Consider the following 6,408-nt stretch of genomic DNA (forward strand, 5'->3'; position numbering starts at 1 on the left):
ATTCAACATAGAGCCTCGTCTCATGTGTGTGGGGATTGCTATACGTGTATACTTCCCTGGATATTACTCCTAGCTCTTGTAAGAGCTGTTCCTGTTCCTGGTTCCTGTGGTGGTATCGGTGTCGAGTGGAGTGCTTGGAGTCCTCGGGAGGCACTGGGAGCATTTATCAACGGAGGTACCCAGTCGGGGTGCCAGGAGATCCGTTACACTCCGTAAGAAGCATTTCAAGTTCCTGGAGTGGCCTAGCCAGTCTCCAAACCTGAACCCAATCGTAAATCTTCGGAGGGAGCTGAAACTCAATGTAACCCAGCGATAGCCCCGAAACCTGAAAGATCTGCAGAAGATCTGTATGGAGGACTGGTCCAAAATCCCTGCTGCAATGTGTGCAAACCTAGTCAAGAACTACAGGAAATGTCTGACCTCTGTAATTGCAAACAACGGTTTCTGTACCAAATATATCAAAGTTCTGCTTTTCTATTGTATCAAATACTTATTTCATGCAATAAAATACAAATTAATTATTTAACAATCATACAATGTGATTTTTTTTTTTTTTTTTTTAGATTCTGTCTCTCACAGTTGAAGTAAAATTACAGACCTCTCCATTCTTTATAGGTGGAAAAACTTGCAAAATCCTTCAGTGTATCAAATACTTTTGTTCCCCACTGTAGGTGGCAGAAATGGAGACAGATGGAAGAGAGTAACACATGGCTAAAAGATCAGACTACACAGAATTTGTTTGTAGTCTGTAACCATGGAGACGCACAGATCTGTAAAGGAGCTATGAGCACACATGGGTAGGGGATTTGATTCATGACTATTTACAAAATTGCTTCATTTTTATTTTAGATATATTGGATCAATAGAAAATGGGTTGCAAAAGTATTCACACTGTTCAAGAAATAATGAAATATTTGAAATTTTCAAATTTCGCCACTGTCTGTTTTATGTCCTTCCCAGGTTCCACCACTGCAGCTGTTATGGTGAATTATTTGCGCCCGAATTTGAATTACAACGAATATATCACAAGATGGGAGAACGAGGCTTTAAATACGGCGAAAGACAAAGGAGACCGAGGACCAATATCTCTGATAGGACCAGGAAGATGGAATACACCCCCCCCCCCCACAGTCAGCTGACCTGAGTAATATAACCTGCTGTCCCTCTCACAGACCCTCGCTGTTTATTACGCAGGTGATTTACATATAAAATAGATCAAGCTGCATGTGACAAGTGTAACATTTATAGTGAAAAGGGCAAGAAGAGACTAAACCATTAACAAGAAAAGAAAACAACGGATCTTTCCGGAAAACTGTGGGTCCGTGACTTCTGGATGTAATGAGAATCACAGAAATCTGTCCAGAAATGGGAATAGATGGGGCCGCAAACATCAAAGACACCGTAGAATGACGCCACATGGTTATAGTAATATAATGCTGGAGAAAGCTTCATTTCTACAAAGTCATTAGATCACTAATACAGTACATGAGAGATAGATGAAATAGATAGATAGATGGATAGATAGATAGATAGATAGATATTAGATAGATAGATGAAATAGATAGATAGATGAAATAGATAGATGAAATAGATAGATAGATATTAGATAAATAGATAGATGAAATAGATAGATAGATAGATATTAGATAGATAGATAGATGAAATAGATAGATAGATATATGAGATAGATACCTTGCTGTCGAGAAGAGGGCGCTATCATTCAGAGCCCATCTACATAGCAGAAGTCCCAGCTGCTACAATTACAAAGCCTTGCTACACCAAGAAGCCTCAAAAAAAACAAAACCCAAACCCAGCCTGCCCAAGCCACCAACCAATATAGCCTGACAAAGGGTGAAATCCAGAGGACAATACACAAGAGCAAAGAGGAGTATATCAGCATCTGGAGGAACGACATAAGAACATCCCAGAAGCTCACAGTATACCAGAGCCTGCAGAGGGAGTACAAACTGGCCCCATATCTGGAGAAACTCCTCAATCCAAAAGACTGACAGATCCTGAGACGGTACAGACTGAGCGTCTGTACCGGGCGTCACCGGCAGACGTTCATGCCCAAGGAAAGCAGACTGTGCCAGCAGTGCGACCAGGAGGATGGAGGCTCATTTCCTGCTGTGGTGCCCCAAATACTCAGCAGTGAGGGAGACTCACTTCAGGAGACTGTCTGATCTCTGCCCAGACTTCATCTCCATGGAGGAGGAAGAGAGACTCTCCATACTGCTGGGGGAAGAGGAGAACACAGCGGCCATAGCAGGACAATATATTACTGCCTGTCATAGACTGAGAGGAGCCTGATATACCATGGACTCCTATACCCCCACCCTGTATATGTCCCCATCCCCCAACCCTACCCAATTATTTCCCACTTGCTTTGCCAATGCTAAATATATTTAGTCCTGCCAATAAAGCTGATTTGAATTTGAAATAGATAGATGAGATAGATAAATATTAGATATTAGATAGATAGATAATAGATAGATAGATAATAGATAGATAGATAATAGATAGATAATAGATAATATATAGATAGATAATAGATAGATAATAGATAGATAATAGATAGATAGATAATAGATAGATAGATAATAGATAATAGATAGATAATAGATAGATAGATAATAGATAATAGATAGATAATAGATAGATAGATAATAGATAGATAGATAATAGATAGATAGATAATAGATAGATAATAGATAGATAGATAATAGATAATAGATAGATAATAGATAGATAGATAGATAGATAATAGATAGATAGATAATAGATAGATAGATAGATAGATAATAGATAGATAATAGATAGATAGATAGATAGATAATAGATAGATAATAGATAGATAGATAATAGATAGATAATAGATAGATATTAGATAGATAATAGATAGATAGATAATAGATAGATAATAGATAATAGATAGATAATAGATAGATAAATAGATAATAGGTAGATAATAGATAGATAATAGATAGATAGATAATAGATAGTTATTAGATAGATAGATAATAGATAATAGATAGATATTAGATAGATAGCCCACAGTGAAGCTCTTCATCATAGAATTCCTTCCTCATGGCTCCTTACACCCGTTCCATGAATTATTACTTTTAATAAATATGATATTGCCATTTGGCCCCCTTGCCCTTAGGGCCCTTCTAAGAGTGGCATACAGTACATAGTCCTTCTGTCATGGTCTAAGTTCAGACCTTGACAAGTGCTGGGATCTTAAGGAGGTGTCACATGATGAATGGAGACGACTCGGCCTTGTGCATCGTCTGTGATTGGCCCCAAGGGTAAAGAATCAGCACCAGAACCAGTTTTTCTTAGAAGCTCAACACAAAACTTTATTGATCACGAGATACAAACAATGTACAGTGGTCATCAGTCGGTCTACATGCCATCAACAGATGGAGCAGCATTTATTGACAATGATCTGTATCTACAAGGTAAAACACATGGGTGACAGGGGAGGGGACAACAACGGATGAGGCCGGACGCTTATCATGTACACGGTGACACATCCCACCCCACCCACCACATCTTATCTTGTGTAATGTGGTCCTAGACACATATAGAATACATACATTTATAAACCGGTATGAAAAAAAGTCCACCTACCCCGATAGTCTACACCTGTCTATATCTTCCCCCTAAAAGTCTTCTTCTCCCTTACGAGATGGAACCATAAGGAGCGGATTCCCCCTTTAGGAAGTATCTCAGCCTAACGGACTCATTAAACTTAAGTCCAGTGGGAGGAGTCAAGTCAAGTCAAGTCTGTGGTGCCTGTCTGCCTTCTCTAAGGGTGGGTGGAGGGGTCATACCATATACTGTATAGTAGAAAGGACAACGCTGGCATACTCAACTGACTGCCAAGAAGGGACTAAGAAACGTAAAAAGACTCCATATCTTCTCTACTTCCCACCACACTAGTCCTCCTCAGGTCTACATCAGTGGCACCCAGCTTCAAGGAATTGTCCATTCGACTTAAAAGGGGTGCCCACTTAACTGATATATCCCGAGAGCTTGCAGGTGTAGTGATTGACAGCTCTGCACTACTGTCTGGTCACAGAGTCACCCAGGCTTCACAGTAATGCACGGCCCCTGCTTTGTCCTCCTCACACTGGCTATGGCCACCTGTGCTGTTTTCTTCCTATGTCTGCTCCTGACCTTGTCCTCCTCTTGGTCTGGGTAGTAGCGGAGGCCATTTTTACGGCGCTATCATTTAGTCACAGAGTCACCCAGGCTTCAAAGAAATGCACAGTTCCTGCTGTCTCCTGATTACACTGCAGTCTCTGATCTATGGCCGCCTAAAAAGCTAAAAAAGAAAAAGAAAAATCACACAAAACATAGTTTTTACAACAAAACCGTAGTGTGAGGGGCAGCACAACGTGGACCACACACAATGTAGAATACAGACGCCACGTATGCAGCGAATCCTAACTTTGGTCTTTTATTTATTCTCTATACGTCTCTATCAGAGCCCACTGACTTATCACATGGGAGCCACTGACCTGCACCATGACGCCCCCCCCAAGACCCCCGTCATATAGGCGAATCATAGAGCCTCCTCTATAAATATTTTATATGCCCTAATTGAGAATATGGACAGGGGTGGTACTGATGGGAAAATGTCGTCAATATATCTTGTGAACCCAAGGTCCTCCTAGAGGGGGCGCTATATCACAGCAATCAATGCTTTTCCTTTTTATCTTGGGAGGGGACAGAGATCTCTCTTTCCCAGTATCTGAATAGGGTTACCCGATCCCTAATTTTTCATCGGCTACATTTCATATACATAAAATCTATGTAAAAGTGAGTCACATTACTGATTTCCTGTCCTATACTCCAGAGCTGCATTCACAATTCTGCTGGCTGTTAATGGAAACGGTCAGCAGGCGTGGGTAGACATGCACCCCCCCCCCCCCCCCCCCCCTTAAGAAAGCTGGGAGCAGTTTGTTTTATCTACATCAGATGACTGTACAGTGCCTGGTGTAAAGATGACACCTTCCAGAATGACAAGAGCAAGATCTGTGCAGACACTGAACCAGCAGGGAATTCTGGGAGAGTTCAGCTCTGAAGCCTGCAGAATGGTGAAAGCAGCTCTAAGTATAATACAGGCTGTAATTCAAGGTCAGTACACAATAAGTAACTATGTATGTGACAACTGCCGAACCACGCCTCAAGATAGAACACAAGATATTGCACTCTAAGAAAGGAGCTAGATTTAACCCCAAATGCGCCCACAAAAAAAGGGCCCCAAGGTCCAGCCGAAGACAACTTCATCTGGACCAGACTTTGCCACCAGGATCTATTCAACAAGTTCAAATAACCTATTGAATGATGCGATAACAACAACAGAATGTACTCAGGCCAGATAGGGTGTGTGCCCCTAAAATCAGTTCCACTGGTGGACCTCAGCTCCACACTGGGTGACGACCATGTATTTGTTGGATATATCATGAAGGAGGTGGCCCAAATACATGTTAGTAATTGGGTGCTATGTTTAATTCTTAACCCTGTAGGTCCACAATTTCCTACACTCATGGTCTTCTTCCTTGGGTGAGAGACTTTCATCCCTTGGACCCCCCTACCTCTCCATCTCTTGACCCTGTAGCTCCATACTTCCTTACACTCGTGGTCTTTTTTCTTGGGTGAGAGACCTTCATCCCTTGGACCCCTCTACCTCTCCATCTCTTGACCCTGTAGCTCCATACTTCCTTACACTCATGGTCTTTTTCCTTGGGTGAGAGACTTTCATCTCTTGGACTCCCCCTACCTCTCCATCTATTGACCCTGTAGGTCCATACTTCCTTACACTCATGGTCTTTTTCCTTGGGTGAGAGATTTTCATCCCTTGGACCACTCCCACCCACTTCTCTTCATCTCTTGACCCTGTATGTCCATACAGTACTTCCCTACACTCTTGGTCTTCCCTAGAGGAGAAGGACATTCATTTCTTGAGTTCACCCCCTCCTTCATACCTTAACCCTGTCGGTCCATACTTCCCTACATTCATGGTCTTACTTGGACTTTTAACCACTAACACCCGCCCCCTCCCCTCTAATTTAGTTGCACCGACATAGTTGCACCTACAAACCCCTTTAAATGTCAACAATTGCTTAATTTCCCTGGTAAGGTATGTATATAATGTTGCATCAGATGGTGGAGATGATGAGATCTTGAGAACCTTCTGACTTTGTATCTCCAAGGTCGTTCTCCCGTTAATAAACGTTATACAATCCATTCATTCCAGGCCATGAATGAGCCGCCTACGGCTCCCGGCAAACCTTTCAGATGCAGAACCCAGGAAGATAATAAGATCGTTGGCTATACTAATGAGACAACAAACTGAAGCAACTCGAAGAAATCTGGACGCCTTAACTTCATGGAGAA

At 41.8% G+C, this 6,408-nt stretch overlaps 1 protein-coding gene across 1 annotated transcript in view; it reads right to left on the bottom strand.

Moving 5' to 3' along the window:
- Positions 1–3,625: 3,625 nt before the first annotated feature.
- The window catches only part of EFR3B (EFR3 homolog B), a 132,229-nt gene continuing 129,446 nt past the window's right edge, over positions 3,626–6,408 (bottom strand). Inside the window, 1 exon segment of the mRNA XM_040427122.1 lies at positions 3,626–6,408. This exon segment is cut by the window's right edge and continues 565 nt beyond it. The gene's annotated coding sequence lies outside the window, so the exon portion shown is untranslated.

Source organism: Bufo bufo, chromosome 4 (genome assembly GCF_905171765.1).
Source record: "Bufo bufo chromosome 4, aBufBuf1.1, whole genome shotgun sequence".
In the NCBI taxonomy this organism is placed as follows: Eukaryota; Metazoa; Chordata; class Amphibia; order Anura; family Bufonidae; genus Bufo; species Bufo bufo.